Below are 27,113 nucleotides of genomic sequence, written 5' to 3'. Positions count from 1 at the left end.
TATTTCTTGGGGGGGTGCTAGGTGAAGGTGGGCTGGAAAGTGCACATCTTGCACATCAATCATTGGTTCCACTGTGGAAGGTAATTGGTAATTAGGCAAAATATTAGGTCATTCATAAGGGCTTGTCCCTATTCTCCCACATGGAAAACGAAGAACGAATAATAAAAGCAAATATCATACTGGCTGGTTTGGGTTACAGGGCTCCAGAGAGATGTGGGGTTAACAAGGTTTCATTGCACCCTGTACCCACAATTGCACTTAGGGTAGGACTACACTGGCGTTTTCTGTGCGATCCGACATGCTGCACAAAAACGCAGGCGTCAAGTCGGATGCAACGGAAGTAAGGTAAGATATACAAATGTCGGATGGTGCCGCAGCGTTGATCTGACGCAACATGACTGTCGGATACAGACACAGCGCGTAGCATCTGCATCCGACAGTCGCGTTGGATCAAAGCTGCTGCACCTCCGGCATTTGTATATCTTACCTTACTTCCGTTGCATCCGACTTGACACCTGCATTTTTGTGCAGCATGTTGGATCACAACCGGAAAAGCCCGTGCAGTCCTACCCTTAAAGGAGAATTCAACCCTAAAGTTAAAAACCCCTACCCTACATAGACCCCCTCCCTCCTCTCCCCAGTGTTACTCTGGGCAAATGCCCCTAACGTTTTACTTACCCCTCGGTGCAGATTGGTGCAGACCGGCGCTTCTGCAATTTTCGGAGTTTTGGTGCATGCGCAGTTGTCACGAGACAAAATTGCTCCAACTGCGCATGCACCGACATGCCTGTCTCATTCCGAAGAGAAGAAGATGGCGCCCGTGAACTCCGATGCCTGAATCTGCACCGAGGGGTAAGTAAAACGTTAGGGGCATTTGCCCGGGGTAACACTTAGGCTGGGGGGGAGGGGGTCTGTGTAGGGTAGGGGGGGGTAGGGTTTTTTTAACTTTAGGGTTGAATTCTCCATTAATGGCACACAAGTTAGGGGATGGGGCAGGCGACATCTACATTCCTCCACTAGCCCCTCGTGAATACAGTGGTGCAGCAATGTATTCATGGGGGAAGCACACACGTGCTGATAATGAGGCAGGTCCTCCTGCCCCACCATTAGTATATGAGTCCTTATGATTACTCAGCCTTGTTCTTCTTTCTGGCTAAAGCCTGACCTATCCAATATCAAGGGTATTTGCAAATAACAGTAGGTCACAGGGAGTCTTGTAGCTGTCCAGCTGTTGATGTACAATATTTAGCATGGTGGCTATTAGGGCAAGCTGGGAACATTAATTCAACTACAGCCTTAGGTTAAATATTCTTGTATTGAGATCTTATTTCATAAATAAAACTTGTAAACATATTTTAGATATGCTTGGATATGATAAAAATCACAAGTAAATTCACTATACAGGTATAAGACCTTTTATCCAGAATGCTCCGGAGCTGGGGTTTTACATAATACAAATACCTTAAATGTACTTTAAAAAATCATTTAAACATTAGGGGGTTATCAAAGGTCGAGTTTTTTTATATTTCAAATGAATTCACAACTCAAATGGTTTCTTATTTAAAAAAAGCCTCGAATGGAAAAAACTTGATTCAGCAAGTTCGAGTTGCGAAACCCGAACACTTGAATTTATCTTTTTTTGGCGGAAAAACACTCAAATTGCTTAAATTGATTGAGTTTTCGGGCAAAACCCTCCGAAAAAATCTCGAACATCATAAAGACTATTAACATCTTCTAATGGTTCAAGGACCTCTGCCATTGACTCCTACATGACCTCGACAGGTTTTAGATGGTGTTTTTCCAGGGTCTGGGTACAATAAATCTTGAAAAATTTCATTATTTTTTAAACCCGAAAAATTGTTTTTTTGATTGAGTTGTGGAAAACACAACTTGATCCTTAATAAATCTGCCAATAAATAAACCAAATAGGATTGTTCTGCTTCCAATAAGGATTAATTATATCTTAGTTGGGATCAGGTACGAGGCACTGTTTTATTATTACAGAGAAAAAGAAAATATTTTTTTAAAATCTGTTATTATTGGTTTAAAATAGAGTCTAGGGGGCAGATTTATTAACCGGCAAAAATTCTCCATTGTCTACTTCGCACCCAGCACAACACTTCGCCAGGTTGAAAATTCACTCAGACTACGCTAATTCACTAAAATGCGGAGTTTCGTCGTGGGTGCCGAACGCTGGCGACTTTATACTAGCGTTACTTTGGCAATGAGAGCATTTGATAGTGAAGATGCGATAGCGTTCATTTCTGCCTAGCGAAACTTCTCTAGGGATCTTGCGCTCAGGTCAATTTGAATAGGACGGAAAATTTAAACTTGTATGGACGTCTTTATGTTAAATGTTGGTGCCTGTACTTACAAATTACACTTTTTAAAACACATGTCCAGGGAACCTTAATAAAGACAATAGAGTTATTCTAATGCCCTACGCATGAGCCCACTGTAAAATTAATGTTCCATATGTTTGCAAACGTATGGGGAAAATCGATTACCCCAAAAAAACTAAAGTTAGGACTTTTGCAGGCAACCAGGCTGAAAAAAGAAAAGTCGCCAGCGTTTTTTGGACTTTGATGCATTTTCGGCTCACAGAATATAATGTAAGTGACAAAATATTGAGGAAGATTCACTTCGCCTGGTCTGATGTAGTGAAGGCAACTTTGTCAAAAGAGGTAACGTTCAGTAAAATCCACACTTTAGTGAATTTGCGGAGTAACGCCCATTCGCCAAAGCAAATTGTCACCTGGCGACATTGGTGCCTGCGCCTGTAAGTCAATTGGAGATGTCCCTGTGGGCGGTAACGCAAGTGAATTGACGCTAGCGTTAGCCACTTTGCCCTTTGGTAAATCTGCCCCTATGAAAGATGGCTGTCCCATCATTCTGAGATGGATAACGGGTTTCCGGATAACAGGTTCCATACCTGTACTTAATGGTAACAAGTGCAATAGGACACTGTTTGCATATACACAGAAAGGGTGGAGTGTTTGTTGTTTTTTCTACCAGTAATAACCCAAACCAGCTCAGAATTGATTAGATATAACAAAACTGAAGCCGCTGTAGCACCTTATCTGTTTAACATCAACCTCTTAATGGTTACTGTGGGTGCCTGTACCTGGGCAAAGCTTGTGCCTTTTATTACAAATGGGGGATAAGTTAGGACAAAACTGGCGGCTGTAGAAGGGGGTGGAACAGGCTCTTCTTCTAACAATGCTTATTATTATCTTGTATTTATATAGTGTCGGCATTATTAAGCAAACAAAAAAAAAACCTGTGTTTACTTAGCTCTTAGTTTGTAGAAAAGAGATCACAGCAAAGAAAACCCAGGCCCTGCTTTTATCTCTGAACTAATTAAAACCACGTTGGTGGCTTCTGATGCTAAAGCTGGAATTCCTGTGTTGGGGAGGGTATTACTGCATTCCACCCCCACAGAACCACAAAAATAATCCAGTTTCCCAAACACACCCCTTTGCTGCATGCCAGCTTTAAACCCATCGGTGCAAGTGAGAGAGTTCTGTATTCTGCTGATGGAGCTCATTACTCCAAGCTAAAGAAAGCAGGAGTATCATAGCAGTTCAGATACAGCTTCTAGTGAATGGGTCAGAAAGTAAACACTGCTGGCTGCCAACATCTTTTCTCTGTCACATCCTTCCAGAGGATGAAATCTGACAGTTTCCTCTCTTAAAAAACATTTCTGTTGGGGTTGGGATTTTACAAGGACATTTGTACACAATATCATCAGCTTATTGAACCCATATTGGCCCATAATATCAGCCTCCCTAATCAATAAAATAGGCTTATCTTTACATTGGGTTAAAATACCATTATCTGCTTCCAATCAGGGTTAGGGTTGGCCAGTAAAAATTAAGCTTAATCCCAATGATATTAATCCATAAAAATATAGGAAGGCCGGTATTTTTTTCAAGAAAAGGTGGCAAACCTAATCGGGGTGCAAGTTTCTATCCTCACAGCCAGAGGGACGCATATACTGGAAACCGCTCAGGATTCGGGATTTGGCTGAATCATAAGATGATGCATTTGGTTCATCCCTAGTGACAAGGGTTTCAGATGCATTATGTTATGAAAACAACACATATATATATATATATATATATATATATATATATATATATATATATATATATATATATAGGCCCCAGAGGGCCTGTGCCTAGGGTGGCACGGTTTTGGGGTGGCCCTCGAGGTGCCTATTTTTTTTATTTTAAACCCTCCCCATCCTCTGCCACGGATTTCCATAGGAAATCCAGTGACGAAACTTAAGGGTTGAGGGGTAGGGGGGGCCGAGGAAGAATGTTGAAGTGACGTCACGTGCACAGCATGCTGATGTCACTTCTGCTGAATACGTCACGTCTGCGTGCACAATGCGTGACGTCAGCGCGAACGTATGCCGTCAGTGTTCCAGGAGTATGACGTCAGCGAGCACAACATAGGGGCGAGTTTAGGTCTAATTCCAAGGGCAGCATTGGACCTAAATACAGCCCTGAATACAGGTGGGATCCATCATCCTGAAACCAGAAAATGCCATGTCCCATAGACTCAATTTTATCCAAATAATCCAAATTTTTTAAAAAAACCGATTTCCTTTTCCCCTGCAGTAATAAAACAGCAGTTTGTACATGATTCAAACTAAGATATAATAGTTTGTAATGTTTACATGATTCTTTAGTAGACTTCATGTATGAAGGACTACATTTTGAAAGATCCTTTATCCAGAAAATCCCAAGTCCCAGAGCATTCTGGATAACAGGTCCCATACTTGAAGACAGACTATTTCAATCTCTTCAGATCTCATCAGTGCAAGACTTTAGAACATGGCTTTTGAATACATACATGTAAATGATATAAAGCCTGTATATTATACAGACATTGCTCAGTCTCTCACATTAGTCCCTGCTCCAGAGGAGCTCACTGTGTATTCTTTTTTTCTGTACCCCTATACACATACACTAGGGCTGGTGTTATCTGGATCAGTAAACCTACCAGAATGATTTTGGGGGAAACCACAGCACCCAGATGAATCCCACACAAATCCAGGGTGAACATACAAATTTGGTAACACCCTGGTCCAAAACCAAACAGCATAACAAGGCAATGCTGACTATAATGTTTTTTTTAATAAAAACAAAATGTTTGTAGTATGTTTGGTTCCCGCACATTCCACAACACTAATCTACTTCTCTATCACACATACAAGCTAGGGAAAATGAACCTATAAACATGTTTAAAGACAACAGGACCTGGTGAAGAATAACACAATCTCCACACAGGTAGTATTCCATGGTGGGAATCAAAACCTACACCTTCAGACTTATCATTGTTCAGGCATCTATTTTTTTTTTTTACCTGTGAGCAATATCCAAATGTAAAAAGAGTTGGGGAGCAACACAAGCATGAAAAATTCCTGGGGGTGCCAAATAAAGGCTGTGATTGGCTATTTGGTAGCCCCTATGTGGACTTGCAGCCTATAGGAGACTCTGTTTGGCAGCACATCTGGTTTCTATGCAACTAAAACTTGTCTCCAAACCAGGAATTGAGAAATAAGAACCTGTTTTGAAGCCACTGGGAGCAACATCCACGGGGGTGGTGAGCAACATGTTGCTGATGAGCCACTGGTTGGGGATCATTGATTTAGACAATGGGCACATAGTCCCCTACTGCATAACTACTGCACCACCAGGCCACCCACATGTCTCCCTCATACCTCCAGAACTGGGCATAAGCTTGATCCCAAAGAACCCACTCCTGAAATTCAGTCTATTTCTGCAATTTAACAGTAACTGTCTGGGTATTTCGTAAGTGTTTCCAAATAGAAAACCTCTTCTCCAGCATCAGGGTGTGAAGCTGACCTTTGCGTGCGGCATCAAATGTTGGACACTGTGTTATGCCAGTTGTGGTTTGGACCAGGTTAGCAATATCTGTCTTCAGAAAACAACTGACCAATCAGCTATAAAAACAAGTGAGTAAGCAAACAAGGCAGCATTATGGGAAAGTGCTGGGATCAGTAACTAAGAATATCCACAGACATAGGGGGAAATTTACTAAAGGGCAAAGTGACTAACGCTGGCCGATTTACTAACGGGCACTGGCGTAACTTTGTTAGCGAAGAGGATAGACTCTAGCGGTACTTCGCACCCTAATGCCAAGCGACGTTGTGCTCTGGCGAACGAACGTAACTACTCTAATTCACTAAGATTGAGATTTGACTGAACGTTACCTCTTGCGCCAGACTTGCCTTCGCCAGCTCAGACCAAGCGAAGTGCAATAGAGTAGAAAGGACTTGGTCAAAAAATAGTTGAAAATTCCAAAAAAAACACTGGCATCTTTTACTTTTTACAGGGTGATAGGCTGCAAAAGATCATAATTTCTTTTGGGGTACCCGGCTTCCCCCTACATTTCCTAACATATGGCACATAAACTATACACTGGGCTCATGTGTAGGGCAATATAACAACTCTAGTTTATTTTATTAAAGTTCCCTGAGCTTGTGTAGTGTAATGTATATGCTGCAACATATACGTCCATTTAACTTTAACTACCCACCGTATGCAAATTAGCCAATGCTAGAGTAACTTCGCTTTGCTTGCCGTACTAACGCTAGCGCAACTTCGCAAGCATTCGGCACCCTGGACGCAACTTCAGATTTTCGTGAATTAGCGTTGTTCTGGCGGATCTACGCCTGGTGAAGTGTTGCGATGTTAGCGAAGCCGTCACTGGCGCAATTTTGGAGGTAAGTAAATTTGCCCCATGGTATCCAAATTCATACCTACGTATAAATCTCCCCTACCACACCTGCAGGGTTAATATTGCCAGTCCTCATCAGATTTTTTAAATCATATTGAACATGACCGGGCATCTCAATTAGTGTTTCTAAGCCCACAAAGTGCCTTATTGCTACTAACTGTGCTTTATAACCTTATCTATAGAGGCAACATAAGATTGGGCAGTCGAGATCTTTTACAATAAAAGAGCCACATTTCTGACCCCACTAGTTCATCATAGGCAAGACCTGGGCCCAAATTAACATTAATTATTAAGGTCAGGCCACACTGGGCATTTTGGGGAGATTTGGTCACCTTGCGACTAATCGCCTCGTCTTTGCGGCGACCAATCTCCCCAAATGCCTTCCCTGACTCTGCGCCGGCTAAAATGAAAAAACGCCGGCGCTAATCACATGCCGCGATTCGTTTTCCGAAGTTGCCCGAAGTGAAAAAGAGGTGATTAGTCGCCAGGCCACCAAATCTCCCCAAAACATCCAGTGTGGCCTGACCCTAATAGATAATGTTATTTTGGGCCCAGGTCTTGCCTATGATGAACTAATGGGGTCAGAAATGTGGCTCTTTTATTGTAAAAGATCTCGACTGCCCAATCTACAGGAGCCAGTCTAGCCCCTACACAGTTCTAAGCACTGGAGATGTAAGCTCGCTGGGGGGCAAGTTTGAAATAGTGTCTGTTGACTACGGTAGTAAGATACCAAGAAGGAGCACACAGTTTGCTTTCCTTCATTTATACAGACCTGACAAGTGACTGTGGGATACAGGCATGGGACCTGTAATCTGGGTTGCCACCTGCCCGGTTTTGACTCAGACAGCCCGGGTTTTTTGAAGGGCTGCCCGGGTTAAAGCTGTCTGCCCGGTTTTCCAAATTAGGAAATCCGGGCCGGATTCCACCCGGAAAAAAGGTGGCAACCTTACCTGTTATCCAGAATGTTCGGGACCTGGGGTTTTCCCGATACTGGATCTTTCCATAATTTGGATCTTCATACCTTAAGTCTACTAGAAAATCATTTAAGTGTTAAATAAATCTAATAGGATGGTTTTACTAACAATAAGAATTCCTTATATCTCTTTTGGGATCAAGTATAAGGTACTGTTTTATTATTACAGAGAAAAAGGGAAAATATTTTTGAATTATTTGGATAAAATGGAGTCTATGGGAGACAACCTTCCTGTAATTCAGAGCTTTCTCGATGACAGGCTTCCAGATAACTGATCCCATACCTGTATATGGTTTAGTTTTCTGAACTACTAGTACTTGTAGTAAAACTGTTCATTTTGTTGATTTCTCCCAACTTCATTAAACCTGTAACTTCAGCAGAAATGCAAATGTCTCATTCCAAAACAAAGTTGCCCATTTTCCCTTCTTTGACATAAAACTAATATATGATATTTAGGGGAATATTTATCAAAGGGTGAAAATATGGCAAAATTTTTTTGTATTGATATGGTCCTAAAATCTATACAAGTGGATAGAGATCAGAGTTGAGTATTCCCTAATGGCAAATTGTGGTAACACCGTTGCTAAATATGCCCCGCTGTGTTTCAAGGTCTTTTGAACTAAACTCCTCGGCGCAGGTCTTGTCCATGGAGTTCACAGGCGCCATCTTCTCCCGTCCCGTGCGGTCTTCTTTCTGGATTGCCCAGCGTTTGGCGGCGCATGCGCAGTAGGAGCATTTGCCGGTTCAGCTCTACTGCGCATGTGCCGAAAGTCACGAAGTTTCCGAAAAAAGAAATCGGAAACCTTTGTGACTTTCGGCGCATGCGCAGTAGAGCTAAATACTCCTACTGCGCATGCGCTGCCAAACGCTGGGCAATCCAGAAAGAAGAACGCACGGGAGAAGATGGCGCCTGTGAACTCCATGGACAGGACCTGCTCCGAGGGGTAAGTAGCAACTTAGGGGCATTTGCCCGGGGGGGAGGTAGGCCAGGGGGGAGGAGGGAGGGGGGACAACACAGGGGAGGGGGGAGGGTTTTAGCGCCGAAGGGGTTGACTTCTCCTTTAAGTACCTCCTCCTCCTCCAAGGCTTTAGCAGGTACATGCACATGAAGTACCCTTCATCCTAGGGTGGTTAATATAGAGCACCAAAGGCTAGGATAAGAGACCTGTACCAGAGGTAAGGTAGTTGGACACTCTGTGTGGGGCACCCCCATCTAATGGTTTAAAAATTTGTGGTAAGCCCAATTTTCTATGTGACACAATCCATACACTCATTTTTATTCCTTAGTAAAGGTTGGGCACCAGTGTTGGATGGGGGTGGGTTGGCCTGCAGCCTCCGGGGCTCCCAACAACATCACCTGGGCCCCCAACTGCAAACTTCTCTGTGTTGAGACCTCCTGCACCCCACACCTCCCAACACATTGATTGCATTTATTGTGGGGTAAAAACACAGAAATATATTTTTACCCCCCCATTCTAATGAATCTAAAATGGGTACCCATGCCTTTCTGCTCCAAACAAGACAATGCGAAAAAAAAAAGAGACACAATAGTATGTGTGTACAATAGCCAAATTGCCTGTTGTGTGCGTTTGCAGGCGTGAGTGCTGTAAATGTATGTGACCCCCCTGATCCCCCAAAATTGTCTGTGTGTAAGTGTGAATGTAAGTGTAAATTAGTATAATAAGTGTGTGGGGGTGGCACTAACCTGGGGGGGCAACTGCAAATTGTCCAGGAGGCAGAGCTGGAACCGGAGGAGACGGTCTTCCATGCAGGATCCGGTGAGAGATTGGAATATGAATAGGAGAGGGTCTGAATAGAAAGATGAGTAATAAAAAGTAGCAATAACAATACATTTGTAGCCTTACAGAGCATTTGTTTTTAGATGGGGTCAGTGACCCCCCCCATTTGAAAGCTGGAAAGAATCAGAAGATGAAGGTAAATAATTAAAATAAATAATGAAGACCAATTGGAAAGTTTCAATCAGCCATACAGTTATGCGATCCATTTTCCGGAAACCAGTTATCCAGAAAGCTTTAAAATACGGAAAGGCTGTCTCCCATAAGGGCAAATTCACTAAACGCCAAAGCGCCTAACGCTAGCGTGAATTCGCCAGTAGATAGGGATTGCTTCAAAAAAAGTTAAAAATTTTTCTAAGTCCCAAAAAACGCTAGCGTTTTATCATTTTTTATGGGTGATAGGCTGAAAGAGATCAAAATTTTTTTTGGGGCTACCCTCCTTCCCCCTACATTTCCTAACTCATGGCAACTTAACTATACAGTGGGCACATGTGTAGGGCAAAATAAACATTTTATTTGCTGTTTTGAAGGTTTCCCAGGCTTGTGTAGTGCTGCTACATATACCTCCATTGTAACTTCAATTTGGCACCGTATGCAAATTAACCATCGCTAGCGTAACTTTGCTTTGCTTGGCGAATTAACGCTAGCGCAACTTTGCAACCTTACGCTACCCCTGAGCGCAACTTCGGATTTTAGTGAATTTGCGTAGCGCTGGCGAAGTGCGGCGAAGTGCGGCGAAGTGCGGCGAAGTGGACGCTGGCGCAATTACACATCTTAGTAAATGTCCCACATAGACTCCATGTTATCAAATTGATCCAATTTTTTTAAAATGATTTCCTCTTTCTCTGTAATAATAAAACAGTACCTTGTACGTGATCCAAACTAAGATATAATTAATCCTTATTGGAAGCAAAACCAGCCCATTGGGTTTATTAAATGTTTTCATGATTTTCTAGTAGACTTAAGGTATGAAGAGCCAAATTACGGAAAGATCTGTTTTGCGGAATACACCAGGTTATTATTATTATTACAGAGAAAAAGGAAAAGTGGATTATTTGGATAAAATGGAGTCTATGGGAGCCTTTTAGTAATTTGGAGCTTTCTGGATAATGGGTTTCCAGAGAAGTATTCCATACCTGTATATTCAATTTTAGTGACTTGGTGAAGTGAAATCCCTATAGTAAAAATGTACTCCCTGATCTCTCCTGTTTAGTTTATTAGCAGCTATATCTGCCTCATTATTTTGGGAGGAGATCAGGGCCTACCTTGGAGTACACAAGATATTAGGGTGGGCTTCACGCTCTACCAGAAATCTGAGCTGCTGGGTGTGTCTAGTTTATTTACATGAAGGAATATGTTAATATGTATCCATCCCATCTGCTTTAATCTGAAACTGCCTTTCTGTCTTTTCTGGACTGTAATGGACATTTGTCTCTTACACTGAATATGTCAAACCTAGCAAGTATATTTCACCTTGCCTGACACCCATAGTGGCCTCACCTATATATATATATATATATATATATATATATATATATATATATATATATATATATATATATATATATGTATATAAGCACTGAGGCCTCGCCTGCCAAACAGCATCATTTACTCTCTTCCCCCAAATAACTTGAAAGGGGTTGTTCTGTTCACCATTAAATTAATGTTTAGTATGATGTAGAGAGTGATATTCTGAGACAGTTTGCATTGTTTTTTTATTTGTGGTTATTTACCTTTTTCTTCAGCAGCTTTCTAACTTGCAATTTCAGCAGTCTGGTTGCTAGGGCCTAGTTTGCCCTAGCAACGATGAATTGATTTGAATAAGAGACTGGAATATGTACAGTATAGGAGAGGGCCTGAATAAAACTATGAATAACAAAATGTAGCAATAACAACAAATGTGTAGCCTTACAGAGCATTTGTTTTTAGATGGGGTCAGTGACCCTGTTGAAAGCTGGAAAGAATCTGAAGAAGAAGGCAAATAATTAAAAAGCTATAAAAAAGAAAAAATCAAGGCCAATCGAAAAGTTACTTAGATTTACATATTCTAGATCAGGGGTCCCCAACCTTTTTCAACAGTGAGCAACATTCAGATGTAAAAAAAAAAGAGTTGGGGAGCAACACAAGCATGTAAAATGTTCCTGGGAGGTGCCAAATAAGTGCTGTGATTGGCTAATGGTAGCCCCTAAATGGACTGGCAGCCTATAGGAGGCATTTGGCAGTGCATCTGTTTTTTATGCAACCAAAACTTGCCTAAAGTCAGGAATTCAAAAATAATCACCTACTTTGAGGCCACAAGGAGCAACATCCAAGGGGTTGGGGAGCAACATGTTGCTCCCGAGCTACTGGTTGGGGACCACTGCTCTAGATAATACTAAAAGGTAACTCAAAGGTGAACCACCTCTTTAATGAGGATGAACCTGGCATAATAACATTTTAGATGGAGAATGGTCGACGTAGAATCTTTAAAAAGACAGTACATGATAAATTTAGATATTCGGATTTTTTTAATTTCTTTAAAATTTGAATCGAATTTGGTCTATTCCCTAGTCGAAGTACACAAAAAATAGCTCGAAATTCACATTTTTTTAATTCGAAAATTCACCTCGACCTTTGATAAATCTGCCCCTTAAGGTATGAAGATCCAAAATACAGAGAGATCTATTATTTGGAAAATGAATCCTTATTGGAAGCAAAACCAGCCCATTGGGTTTATTTAATGTGTAAATTATTTTTTAGTAGACAAGGTATTAAGATCCTAATTATGGAAAGATCTATTATCCAGAAAACCTCAGGTCCTGAGTATTCTGGACTAAAGGTCCCATACTTGTATATAAATTCCAAATTTACTTTACCTCCTATTTAGCCAAAAGTATATATAAAATACAACCCTTCCAATAACACAGCACTGTGGGCCTATGTATAGGATTCCACCATTTCTTAAAATTTTAAATAAAAATGTTCCGTTGCTATTCTCTGAAGACAGATGACATCACAATAAGGATAACACCTTTGTGAGTCATCTGCTCTGTTGCTATTGGCTGAAGACCGATGACATCATAATAAGAATAACATCTTGTGCTGTGTAAGGCTCATTTCCATTAAGAGCTGTTTTGGAGAGAGAGAGATTTGTTGTTTGGAGAGAGAGAGATTTGTTGTTTGGAGAGAGAGAGAGATTTGTTGTGTGGAGAGAGAGAGATTTGTTGTGTGGAGAGAGAGAGATTTGTTTTTTTGGAGAGAGTGAGAGGTTTGTTTTTTGGAGAGAGAGAGATTTGTTTTTGTTTTTTGGAGAGAGAGAGATTTGTTTTTGTTTTTTGGAGAGAGAGAGATTTGTTTTTGTTTTTTGGAGAGAGAGAGAGAGATTTGTTTTTTGGAAAGAGATATATATTTTTTTTTTGGAGAGAGATTTGTTTTTGGAGAGAGAGAGAGATATTTGTTTTTCGGAGAGATTTCAGGTAAGTTTATGTACAATATTATATCCTATAGTATGACAAGGTACCGCTATATTTAGCCCTTATTCCATGGTTCAGTGTCTGAGTATTAGTATCAGAATTTTGTTTCAATTTGTAAGTAGCCATGGCACGCTATCACTATCACTTAGTGCTCCCTGCTAGATATATCATTATTATTGCACTTCAGCAGTGGATTTCATGAGAAATAAGGACTTTCATGTGTTACAATTGTGAACTATGAAAGAAAAAAGGCAATGCCCTGTCCTATTGCTCTGTATGCCAAGCAGGCTTTTTATAAGGACATCAGGCTTTACTGGAGGGAAAGGGAGTTATTCAGCCTGAGTTCTAGACAAACCTTTAATATAGATGTGCTTCTTATTAGAACAGATCCCTAGATTACAGTCTGTATAGAGATGTGCTGCCCTTCTTACAGTTGTTACCGGCTAAACCAACTGCCTTTAGCAATGGGCCTGAGTGAGAGTGTCAGTTGATAGCAGCATGGATATAGACACTCACACACAAAACACAAAACAAACAAGTCAATAAACATGTACATTTATACCCGGGTGGGAACATAACCAATGAGGTTTAGGGGTGGGCATGTATTTAGCTGCACCAAACATAAAACATACAATTAACCTCCAGCTTCCTACCCATGATTATGTTCATTTTGGCTGCTCAGCCTATAGAATTATTGTACATTAGTAATGTATGTAATCATTGCTTTTCTGCCCCATTAAAGTAGCAAATACCAGTATGTTTTTAAAGGGGAAGTTCACCTTTACCATAACCTTTAGTATGTCATAGAAATTTTAATTCTAACCAACTTTTCAGCTGGTCTTCATTTTTTTCCCTATACTTTTTGCATTATTTGCCGTCTTCTTCTAACTCTTTCCAATAACTAATAAAAAATTAAAACCAATTACAAATGAACTCAGAATAGCAAGCTCTACGTCATACTAAAAGCTGAACAACCCATTTAAGGTATGGCTCAAGATTTTCACCATCACTAACTGAGCTTCCTGAGGCAATATGTTTGCCATAAAACTCTGGGGGAGGCAATGACAGGGAATGAGGCATTTGAGCTATTTTCTGCCTTAGCACAACGGTGTCACATTGAGATCGAGTTTAGTAAAAGATCTTTAGTTGCAGAGGTTAATCTAGATATCACTGGGCCCCACATAAATTATTTTTCAGGTCCCCAAACTGTCTAGAGGTTGACCTGTTTTACTAGTTTTTATTGAAATTATATATGAATTAGGGACTCATGGGACCATTTACCTCCTGGGTTCCCTGCAGCCGTGGAGTCTGCTTCCTCTGTAGTTACGCCCAGGCCCGGACTGGCAATCTGTGGGTTCTGGCAAATGCCAGAGGGGCTGGTATAAAGTGCCATAGTAAGTCAGTATTTAGTGGGCTGGTGGGGGCTGTTTGGGCCTCTGTGTGGGCTGATTGGGCCTCTGTGTACCAGAAATGCTAGGGCCTATTTTAATTCTCAGTCCGGACCTGGTTACGCCCCTGTTTAGTTGGGAGGTGCTGAACAGCCAATCCCAATGTTAAAACGGAGAACCACTTGATCCTCTATGCAAAAGTCTGGCAACTTGTGGAGCTCAAGATGTTGCACGACAGGCCATGCAAGCCTAAGACATGGGGTCTGAAGACAAAAGGGCCCCAAAGACATGGCTGGGCATTCATCTAAAATATGCAATACCCCATGGTACATCTCACTTACTTTTGATCTTACCCATTCCCACACCTTGTGTCTTAACACCTTCACCTTCTAGATTGTAAGATCTTTTGGACAGGGCCCCCACCTCTTGTATCAGTTATTGGTTGCTATGTATGTAATTCAATGTATGTTCAATATATAAACCTATTTATTGTACAGGTATAGGATCTATTATTCTGAAACCTGTTATCCAGAAAGATTCAAATTATAGGAAGCCCACCTCCCATAGACTACATTTTAATCAAATAATTCCCATTTTAAAAAATGATTTCCTTTTTCTCAGCCTTTCCGTAATTTGGAACTTTCTCGATAATGAGTTTCTGGATACCTTACTATTTCCCATAGACTTCATTAGAATCAACTAATCAAAATATTTAAAAATGATTTCCTTTTTCTCTGTAGTAATAAAAATGTAGCTTGTACTTGATCCCAACTGAGATATAATTAATCCTTATTGGAAGCAAAACCAGACTATTGGGTTTATTTAATGTTTGCATGATTTTCTAATAGACTTAAGGTGTGAAGATCCAAATTACAGAAAGATCTGTTATCCAAAAAACCTCAGGTCCCAAGCATTCTAGATAACAGGTCTCATACCTTTAATAATAAAACAGTGCCTTGTATTTAATCCCAACGAACATATAATGAATCATTATTGGAGGCAAAACAAACCTACTGGGTTTATTTAATGTTTACCCTTATGGGGAAGGTCCCGTGCATTCTGGATAACAGGTGCCATACCTGTACATAAATAAGATAATGGTGTAGTACAAGTATGAATTTAACAACTGTCAAATAAAAATTCTTTCTTTTATTTTTCTATGTTAGAAAGAGAATGGAGTATAATCTTGAGGAGGAGACTGTTGATTTTAAAGATTTAGGTAATGGACTTTATAATTTACTTAAGGTATTTTTGGAATAATACAATGACATAATTTTAAAATGTCTTAGAAAAATTGGCTTCTCGAAGTAGGGATGCACCAAACCCAGCATCCAGTTTAGGGTTCAACCCTACTTTGCAACATTTGGCTAACCTGTGTATTAGTATGCTCTTTATACAGAGAAGTATCTTTAAGTACAGTTTGAGGACTCTTCTTTTTAACTATAAGGCAGATAAGACTAACCGTATCTTTACTTCTCCTTGACAGACCAGGCCCCAGTGATGAGATCTTGGGGGTCTCTGATGGACCTTAGAGACGTAGAGGAGGTAGAAGAACCATCAGAGGTGGAAGAGAAGGACAATGATACATTAGGTATAACTATATCTATATTTATATTTACAAGTATAGGACCTCTTATCCCCCATAATTTAGATAAACATACTTTCATTCAACTAAAATGATTTTATTCAACTTTTCCTTGACAGATCAAGCCCCAGTGATGAGGTCTTGGGGGTCTCTGATGGACCTTCAGAATGGAGAGGAGGCAAAAGGAATAGAACCATCAGGTAGACATCATAATATTATCTGCTGAAAAGTGCTTTGTATTGATTTGCATTGCTTCATATTCAAGATTTTTTCCTTTTTCTTTTTTGCTGTTAGACCTAATGAGAGCTAACACTTCTTTCTCCTTTTTTTATCAGCAAAGGACTGGAGACCAAAACTGGATCTCCCAAATTCGAAGGTGGAAGAAGAGGTGAATTATATAAAATCAGGTATAATTATATCTATATTTCTATATACAATTATGGGATCTCTTATCCAGAGTTTTTCCCCAATAATTTAGATAAACATACTTTCATTCAACTAAAAATCTTTTATTCAACTTTTCCTTGACAGATCAAGCCCCATTGTCTTGGAGGTCTCGAGATGGAGAGAAGGCAGAAAGAGAATCATCAGGTAGAAATCATAATATTATTTGCTGAAAAGAGCTTTGTATAGATTTGTATGGCTTCAGTTTCAATACTATTTTTGGCTCTGTGGCTGATCTGGTGTCAGATCAAAGGAAAACCAACCCTTCGTTCTCTCTTTTTTTATCAGCAAAGGACAAGAGACCAGAAATGGATCTCCTAGATTTAAAAGTGAAAGAGGAGGAGAATGATGAGAAAACAGGTATAATTATATCTACATTTATACATATACAGGTGTAGGATCCGTTATCCAGAAAGATACAAATTATTGAAAGTCCATCTCCCCAGACTCCATTTTTTCCAAATAATCCATATTTTTAACAATGATTTCATTTTACTCTGTAACAATAAATCTGTAGCTTGCACTTAATACAAACTAAGATATAATTAATCCTTATTGGAAGCAAAACCAGCCTATTGGGTTTATTTAATGTTTACATGATTTTCTAGTAGACTTTATATATGAAGTTCCAAATTACAGAAAGATCCATTATCTGGAACACCCCAGGTCCGGAGCGTTCTGGATAAGGTCCCATACCTGTACAAGTATATATAAATGTTTTATACAAAGGTATAGTTAGACATAAGGAGAACTTACCCTTTCTTTCACTTTTTCTTTTTTAGACCCAGCCTCAGTTAGGAGCTCGGGATCTGTTAAAGATCTGATTCTAGAAAAAGAGCAGGAAGTTGAGACAGGTATGAATCTTTATTAAAAATAAGAAAAAGCCAAACATAATTTAATGTATTGTGCTTTGCTCGTCTAATCCTTTAGCATACGATCCAGTTGATGAGGAAAGAGTTCTGTGGGTTCATTTGTACTTTTGGACTATTCAAATGCCATTTATTGAAATAGTTACATGTATTGGGGCCTATGCATATGGGGTTGTGTCAAAGGGGTAAATTTATCAAAGAGTGAAGTTCCGCCACTAGAGAGAAATTCTGCAACTCTCCATTCATTTTTGATTTTAAAAGGCGTATTTATCAATGGGTGAAAGTAAAATTTCACCCTTTGATAAATACGCCTTTAAAAACCCCATAGAAATGAATGGGAAGTGGCGGAATTTCACTCTAGTGGCGGAACTTCACTATTAACTTCACTCTTTGATAAATATACCCCTAAGTTTTGCACCTCCCTGTCTGTAGTATAGGGTTTACATTTTTCCCCCTTGCCCATGGTTCTCTATATATATACCATTGATGCTGTATGTATTTATTGTATGATGGTAGTTTTTGTCATGTGTGTTCAGCTTCTAAACAGCATTGACTTTTTATACATTTCTATCTTCTAGATAACATCAATAAGGAGAAAGCAGATGTCCTTCCAACAATAGGCAACACTGGTAAGCTTTGGCTATTAATACTTTCATAATTACTATTACTGGAAGGTGCCAAGTTGTTAAATATTTCTGTGAATTTAGTCACCTACCTATTACCCCTGGCTGGCACATCAGCTTTAGTTAATGTTCACTAAGTGCTAGGCCACCATCTTCTTCTTCTTCCCATGAAGAGTTCTGTACTGCTTATGCGCTTGCCCCAGCCAATGTGGGACACTGGAAAACTCGAATGGAATGAGATTATAGTGCTTAGTGAATTTGAATACATAAATAACATTTATTCCCTTTTGATCATTATCTCATCATTTTCATATAACCTGTTCCTTGTTTTCAACTTTGTCCCTTAAAATCATCCCTTCAAGCCAACAATTAAACTGACTCTAGTGGGTCTGGGACATTAGGTGGAGAAAGGTCAGGAAGAAGTTTCCTCTCAAATCATTGGCCTTATATTCATATAAATGTGTCTATATTCCCCCCCCCCCCATATGTAATAAAAGGCACAAAGCTTGCACAAGTGCAGTAAACAACAGCATCCAAGGAGATGTTTTCTGGTTAACGTGTGACAAGTAAATTCAACCTGTTTGTTGGTTGCTATAGGTGATAAGAACTAGAGTAATATTTGCTTCTAATATCTCATAACCCTCTTTGTATTTTATGTGCTGAGCTTATAAAGGTTAAAGTATCTCTGTACATTTCTCCATTCTAGATTCCGCTAAATCAGAAGACAAAGGGGCTGTTGAAAAGAAAACCATCAGTAAGATTATTTTTTTTTCAAATGTAAAAATGTGTTTATTGTTTGAGGAAGTGGGTTTTGAACTTTTTAGTTTCACATCCCCTTTCACCCATAACAAGAATATCAAGAATATCCAGAAGTGTCCAATTAGTCCTAATTATCCCATAAGCTGCACTTTTACCAATTAAAAAAACAGCAGATAGACACCCTAAATATCACCTTAAAGTCAACGGGTCAAATTCGCCCATCCCTACGAAGTGCCCCCAGTCTGCCCTTCCATCAAGTGCTTTTGGACCTATGTTTGTCATTAATTAATATTGGGCAAATTTGCACCCTGGCAGTAACCCATAGCAACCAATCCTTTTTCAACTGGCTGCTAGTGATCTACCGGTAATTGGTTGTCCTGGGATCCTGGCCAGAAAATCTGAATTACGTTGTGTTTATATAAAATAATATTTCTCTCGTCATTATAATATGGTCTTTATAATAAATATGTTTCCCCAGTTTTGCAGAACACCACTCGACTGTGGAAGCCCAAGTTGCGGCGCCCAACTTTTGTTTTTGGTAAGTGGAATTTCATTGATCTGTCTATAGGGACAATGTCAGTGTAGGCTTGTGGTACCCCAGTGAGCTTTAATGGGAATTGCATTCAAATTCACTGCCCATGTGCCTATACCATTGACATTATACCCTGTTAGATGCTTATCTTTACAACTATAATTCCAATTTTATCATTATCCTATGATTTTTATGAAAAATATTTCTTTTTATCCAGTCAAACAAAATGTCATGCCAAGTTTGAAAGAAGTGGAGTTAGAGCGCCCAACTGCTGGTAAGTTATACCATTATTATACCCTTCCATGTACATAATGATATTTATATTATATGCCAAGTATATTGAGCTCATAAAATTAATTATATCTATATTTTCCTACTAGATACCACCAAAGCAGACAATGGGCCTGTCAATGTGTCGCCAAGGTGGAAAAAAGATCAGTTACATCGCCCAACTGCTGGTAAGTTATACTATTATTATACCCTTCCATGTACATAATGATATTTATATTGTATGCCAAGTGTACTGAGCTCTTTAAATTAATTATATCTATATTTTCCTACTAGATACCACCAAAGCAGACAATGGGCCTGTCAATGTCACCCCAAGGTGGAAAAAAGATGAGTCACGTCGCCCAACTGCTAGTAAGTTATACCATTATTATACCCTGCCATGTACATATTGATATTTATATTGTATGCCAAGTGTACTGAGCTCTTTAAATTAATTCTATCTATATTTTCCTACTAGATACCACCAAAGCAGACTATGGGCCTGTCAACAGAAAAAGAAAAATGGGTAGGCTTTTCGTTAGTCTTTACATTTTTTACTATTTAGATTGTTTTAAGCTTGACTTTAAGGTCAGGGCCTTCTCTTGCCACGAAACAAAGTTGGGGATTAATAGATTTATACAAGTATCATTCTGTAGTTACAAGTATATCCAGTCCTGTAAAGAAGTGCCCTCCCCATATTTACCAGAGTGTTGAGGCCTGTGGCCATTCCGTTAAGGCAGAACACAGTGTGCAAAGCGCAAAAAAGTGGCCGATTGTGGCATTTTTGTTTGCACACTGCATTCTGCATAGTAAATGACCCCATAGTTGTAAAATACATCATATTATAGAAGATATTGACTGACTACTACATAGCACCACATTGATTGCTATTACTAAATTTGAGGGTTCTGTATTTGATCCCTAAAATCTTCTGCAGGTAGTCTGTATGTTATCATTTGTTTTTTGGGGTTTTGCGCCCAAGCATGATTACACTCATGTTAATTAGCTTTTTATAATAGTGACCCTAGAGTGTGTGGCAGTTCAAGCTTTACTCTATTGCTCAGCTTAGATAGGTCATTGTATTTCTCTAAATATACATATATATATATATATATATATATATATATATATATATATATATATATTTATCTTCTTTGTGTTCTAGACAACATCAATATAGAAGAAAGAGACGGCATGCCTAAAACAAAGGACGAAAGAGGCAAAATGCCTAAAAATATGGATGAAAGAGGCGAGATGGCTAAAAGGAGAAAAATAAGTAAGTTGTTGGCTGTTAATAATTCACAGTTCACTTTCTTTCAAGAATCTAAAAACATTTGAATGCTTGACGTTTCAATATTATGGACGTTAATGCTCTATGACCCCGTCCTATACACATAACTGTTGGAACTGGTGGTATTGGGATTGGAATTGTTGATTTGCAGCGCTGTAATCCTTGGCTACTGACTACTACTCTCTGTACAGGGATTATATGCTGTCCCTGTGTTTGCATGAGGTTCAAGCCAATAATACAGGGGGTAGATAAACTTGATAAAGCCCTAGAGAGCATATACTATTAATTGATAAATGGGAATGTAAGCTCTGCAGGGTGAATGGAAAAACATGCTATATAATAATATATCCACAAAACCTCAGGTCCCAAGAATTCCCATGCCTGTACCAGTTGATACTATAATGTTCTTGGACACAACGTGCATAAATCAAGCTATATGCAGAAATAACATTTATTCACAATACATTACTATCTTGTGATTTTTAGCCTTTGAAGATTTCCCCCCAAAGTGGAAGAGAGAGAGGCAACATTCTTGGAACCATGGTGAGATATTTTAAGTTTTTTGTGTTTTAAGGGTTAATGTGAAGCAGAGGAAGTAGTTACCATGAATGTTCTATATGTTGGTCTGTGAAACTTAAATTAGTATGATATTAGGAACCCCTGATATCTTGAATTTTATATGTGGATAGCAGATATTTAGGGCAATCTAGAGGGCAAAAAACGTAGCCCCATGTTAATGATTGCATCTACTTTACACAATACCAGATTATATCTAACACAGTAGGGCAACACCCTTGTTTAGATCAATGGAATGGTTATAAACTTTATTCCCATTTTATCATTATTTTAGGATTTTTACTGAAACTATAATTTCTTTCTTTCTCAGCCCCTCGAAATCACACTGGCAGATGGAAGAAAGAGAAGCAATGCCTAAACAATGGTACAATGTTTTTGTCTATATCTATTTTAAAGGAATAGAACCCCAAAATGACTATTAAGATCCTCATTATTTTTTATAATACAGATCCGTTATCTGAAAACCTTTTACCTAGAAAGCTCCAAATTACAGGAAATCCATCTCCCATAGACACCATTTTATACAAATTTTTTAAAATGATTTCCTTTTTCTCTGTAATAATAAAACAGTAACTTGTACTTGATCCAAACTAAGATATAATTAATCCTTATTGGAGGCAAACCCAGCCGATTGGGTTTAATTAATGTTAATGTAATAAATGATTTTCTAGTAGACTTAAGGTATGAAGGTCTAAATTATAGAAAGATCCATTATCTGGAACACCCCAGGTCCCAAGCATTCTGGATAATAGGTCTCATACCTGTACGCAAATTTTAGTAAGTCACATGACACAAATTTTATCATTAAGCGCTGATTATAGCTGATGATCGGCATCATTTATGAGGAAATAATTTACAACATATTTATGCCTCTTCTGAATTATATGAAAATAAAACAGACTAGTTATTGCATTATGCCCTAACTGTTATTTTTCATTTTAGGATTCTTTACTTGGAACAAGCCAACTATTCAAGTCAGAATAGAAATGAGTAAGTGTGCTCTATGATATTCAAAGGCACCAAAGGGTTCTGTAATAATATATAGTATATTTATGTCAATATATCATATTACCATATTATATCATATTTTTGGAGAAGAGGAACATTATTCCTTATAATACATATGGGTTTGTGAACTGTTATGTGGAGGTATAAAGGGAGGGTGAAAAGAAGACAAGAAGTATGGGGAGATGGGAAGAAACCATGTAGTTAATAAATATTATGCCTGAAGTTGTCTGTATTTACTATAAGCAATGTACTTTATGTTGTAGGGCCTGAAAGATGTTACCAGCAAAAATGGAGCCAGCCTAAGGGCAGAACACGATTTCGTCCATATTAAGAACACATTCATAAAAAGTTTCAGGGCCTGATAGATCTTACCTGCAAAAATGGAGCCGGCTTAAGAGTAGAAGACGATTTCGTCCATATTAAGAACGCATTGATAAAATGTTGCAGGGCCTGAAAGATCATACCAGCAAAAATGGAGCCGGCCTAAGAGTAGAAGACGATTTCGTTCATATTAAGAACGCATTGATAAAATGTTGCAGGGCCTGAAAGATCTTACCAGCAAAAATGGAGCCGGCCTAAGAGCAGAACACGATTTTGTCCATATTAAGAATGCATTGATAAAATGTTGCAGGGCCTGAAAAATCTTACCAGAAAAAATGGAGCCGGCCTAGGAGCAGAACACGATTTCGTCCATATTAAGAACACATTGATAAAATGTTGCAGGGCCTGAAAGATCTAACCAGCAAAAATGGAGCCGGCCTAAGAGCAGAACATGATTTCGTCCATATTAAGAACGCATTAATAAAATGTTGCAGAGCCTGAAAGATGTTACCACCAAAAATGGAGCCGGCCTAAGAGTAGAAGACATTTTCGTCCATTTTAAGAACACATTAATAAAATGTTTTTCAGTTTATTGAAACTGTTCTTTTTAGTTGAGTAGTGGCTGTAGGTGTAAGAGACGGGAGTGTGACTGCAGAGGTAGTGGGAACTTTAGTGTGAATGTCAGTAGATCGTTATTTCATTGAAATAGGAGATATAAACATCTTAGGGTTGGGCAGTGCTTGAATTGGGAACAAAAAGGTAAAGGGATGGTGTGTGTGGCATGTGAAGCCCCGCCCACAAAAGAAATGCACGCCTACGGGAGTCATGCGGCAAAAACAGGTTTTTTCAGGAGGCCACACCCCCTTTTGTGACCATGCCCCACTAAATTTAGGAATTAAATCAGGTAAATCAGGATTTCATATATAAATACCCCCAGAACCCATATAGAGGCACCTTTCCTTTCCTAGCTTGTGTCTCTGTGCCCGGACATGAAAACCAACCCTACCTTATAGATCTGTCCAAATGGCCTCTACCAGTGCCCACAAAGCCCTTTCTTCACTCACTCCCCACAAAGCTCTTTCTTAAGGTGGCCATACACGGGCCGATAAAAGCTGCAGACAGACCGAGTCGGCAGCTTATTGGCCCATGTATGGGGGCCCCCGACGGGCTTCCCCGATCGACATCTGGCCGAAAGTCGGCCAGATCTCGATCAGATGGGATTAAAAATCCTAGGGCCCACGATCGGATCAGCCCAATATTGCCCACCTCAAGGCATATCGGAGGGAGATCCGCTCGTTTGGCGACATCGCCAAACGAGCAGATCTCTCCATGTATGGGCACCTTTAGAGTTGTGTATATTTTTATTAATCATCTTATTATTATTCATCAGTTTTTTTTGACAGGGCTTTTAAACTTTTAAACTCTGAATGGCTAGTCACTTCTTGCATATTATTGATGGTAATGAAACCTGGAAGCACACATTCACTGTAAGTCTTGTAAATGTTTTGCCATGCAGAATGAACTCTTTGGGTTTATCATTTTCACTGGTAAACACAACTAAAATGTTATTGCAGATAGTCAAAAGGCCGAAAAGTCACCCTAAGCATATGTATTACTTTTCTTCAAAGAGCATACAGCAGGAATATCAGCCTCACAGCTCTCTGGGAACTGCAATGTCCGCATTAGTGGCCTGACTGGGGTTGGGGGTGAGTTGTAGTTCAGATTGCAGGTATAGATAGGGACAGTTTAGTAAATCTACTTTCCTTCTTGCATTGATGGATAGGCTCAACTTAAGAAAACCGTTCAAGAATTCTTTGCTTTTATTATAGCTTGCAATAAAAAAGTTACCGAACAGGTTTAATCACTGATTAGTCACTGCCTAGCTTGAAATATGGCTGCTGTTAGTAAATGAGCATATACACAATATATCGAGAGGAGATGATCACATGGCATTAATAAAACCATCTAATAAATACTATAGCAGGGCTCTGTGGAAAACTACGGGAACCAATGGCTGAAGGGTAAGAATGAAGGGTGCCTACCTCACTCCAACCGCCGCCACCACTGTTGTGAGAAACTGCGAGTGAACCAAGCGGAGCTACCGGGCCCGGGCAAAAATAGCGTACAGAGCTGCAGGAAGGAAGGTGCAGCCCTGTCCACAGAGTGCAAGAGGTCATGCGATAGCCACCTCAAAGCCCCACCCCTTCCCCACTCGGGCAGAGTTTTCTTACTCTTCCTTCTTATTGGACGGCTGAACAAACATCCCTTGTGATCGGCGTTTCGTCTTTCTTCCTTCCTGCAGCGATATACTCTATTGGTGGCCGGCCACAGGAGCTCCGCCCGGTTCACTTGCAGTCTCACAATGGTGGAGGCAGCGGTTGGAATGGGGTAAGCACGCGCCGCTTCATTCTGACCATTCAGCCATTGGTTCGCGTAGTTTGTCACAGAACCCTGCTAGTAACCCGGCAGAGCTTACTAAGAAAAAAAAAAAAAAAAAAAAGCTTTGTCCGCACCAGGGAAAGAAGTTCCACACCAGTATTGTAAAATGTAGCATCCTGCCTGAGGGGATGGAAACAACTAAATGTTGAAAGGTATGCATGTGTCAGGGGTCGGGAATAGTGAGGTGACTAGCCAGGTGGCCTACGGTGCAGGTGTGGGTGGTAGGTTTATCTGTGGGTCTCATGGTGGGGTTTGAGGGTCTCAATATGGGCACCTTTTACACCTTAAAATTCCATTTTACCCCCTTTTTTTTAAAATTCCTTCCCACTTCCGATGATGTCACTTCAGGTTTTGGGTCAGGTCCAGGTTTCAAAATCTGGACTCTACTTTGTGTATCCCAGCCACAATACTAATAGTAATCTCTGTAATACTAAAACAGCACCTTGTATTTGATCAAAACTAAGATATAATTAATCCTTATTGGAAGCATAATCAGCCTATTGGGTTTTTAGTAGACTTAAAGTATGAAGATCCAAATTACGGAGAGGTCCATTATCCGGAAATCCCCAGGATCCGAGCATTGTGGATAACAGGTCCTATGCCTGTATATTTAAAAATGGAGACCTTTTCTCAATGCTATTTAACAAAAAATGTTGAATGATACCACACAGTATCTGATTCACATTTGCTATAAGGAAGAAAATACATATATTACATTATAATTACCAATCAAACAAGTTATGTTTTGATCAAAATATGCACAGGATCCCTTTGAATGGCATTCAACTAAAATATGCCAGAGACTACTATATACAACTATCTGTGTATGTTTGTATATTATCTACAACTGATGTCGCTGAAACTGTCTCAGGAATTTTATACTGTTTTTCATTGCCTATTATTATTAAACCTGTTTTTTTTTTTTGTTTTTTTTTAAATGACTTGGTCTGTTAAATTAAATTTTTTATTTCCAGAGAGCCTTGTACACTGAATTATATTGTACAAATGAAGTCAGCTGGTGGAGCTGAGCAGTGAGGATTTGTATTGCACTTTCCATCTTCAACATAAACTCATTCATTAGTATTTATAATATTACAAAGTATAATTTGTTCAATTCATGCAGTTATAAAAACCTTAAAGTGTTTCATTCTGTAACAGTAAAGGTAGAGCTTTTTCTATGCAAATGATGTCCTCTTGACTTGTCACACAAGCACAGACAGGCTTCAGTTTCCTATCAGGTCCTGCTAGCTGCTGATTGGTTCCTGTCCTACAGTGCAGTGTGCGGAGTGCCGCCTGCTCTCCGGCACAGCGTGGGAATTCAGGGAGCAGGAAGTGGAAGAGAAGGGAGGGATTATTAAGGTTTTTGCATTAATATTCAATAGATCAGCCTGAAACACTACTTTTTAAAGCACAATTCTTCTATATCTAAATGAGTATAATTGTAACAAAAACTCACCATGGTGGTCTAGTGGGGGAACGGCAGGGACGCCTGCAGGGACGCCGCGCCAAGCTTCCTTGCCGCAGGCGCCGGTCTCTTAGGGAGCGCCTCTTCGAGATTTAAAGATTGAAAAGTATAAAAAGCTCATTAGGGCTACAGGACTTTGCCCGTTATAGGAGTTTGTTCCTGGTGCTTCCTAGCTTTGTGCTTTCTGTATTCTGATTCCTGGTGTCAACCCTGCCTGGCTTTTTGACGATTCTGACATCTGTATCCTGACCCCTGCCTGACTTTGCTTACTCTATATCCCTACTGATTGACCTCCTGGTTTGACCCTTGCCTGCCTGACTCTGTTTTGTATTCTGCCTGCCCCGACCTGGCCTGATCTGACTACGATTCTGCCTACGCCTTGTACTGTGACCGTCAGGGCCGGCCTTAGGCCAATTGGACCAATTGGGCCCAATTGGGCCCCGCACCTCTGGGGGCCCCGCACTGCCCCTTTCCTTTCTATTTTGTGCCTGTATGCCCTTATTTTTCTAAATACTTGCTGTGTCAGTAGCCAGCAACACTTTGTCTAGGGG

The 27,113-nt window shown here is 39.7% G+C and overlaps 1 protein-coding gene and 1 long non-coding RNA gene across 3 annotated transcripts in view; one reads left to right on the top strand and one right to left on the bottom strand.

Moving 5' to 3' along the window:
- wbp1l.L (WW domain binding protein 1 like L homeolog) overlaps positions 1-27,113 on the top strand; it is a 96,223-nt gene that overhangs the window by 22,146 nt on the left and 46,964 nt on the right. The gene's annotated exons all lie outside the window — the stretch shown is intronic.
- On the bottom strand, positions 16,465-26,928 carry LOC121395352. Of its 2 annotated transcripts, none has more exons than XR_005962418.1 (3): positions 26,554-26,928; positions 17,166-17,229; positions 16,465-16,726 (listed from the first exon to the last, which is right to left on the bottom strand). It is a non-coding gene; the product is annotated as an uncharacterized LOC121395352 (long non-coding RNA). The 2 variants fall into 2 exon arrangements; XR_005962419.1 differs by lacking the exon at positions 26,554-26,928 and adding an exon at positions 17,994-20,561 and having other exon boundaries at positions 17,166-17,235.

This window comes from Xenopus laevis, chromosome 7L (genome assembly GCF_017654675.1).
Source record: "Xenopus laevis strain J_2021 chromosome 7L, Xenopus_laevis_v10.1, whole genome shotgun sequence".
NCBI classification, from domain to species: domain Eukaryota; kingdom Metazoa; phylum Chordata; class Amphibia; order Anura; family Pipidae; genus Xenopus; species Xenopus laevis.
Note: the sequence above shows the minus strand (reverse complement) of the source record. Positions and strands in the feature narration are given on the sequence as shown.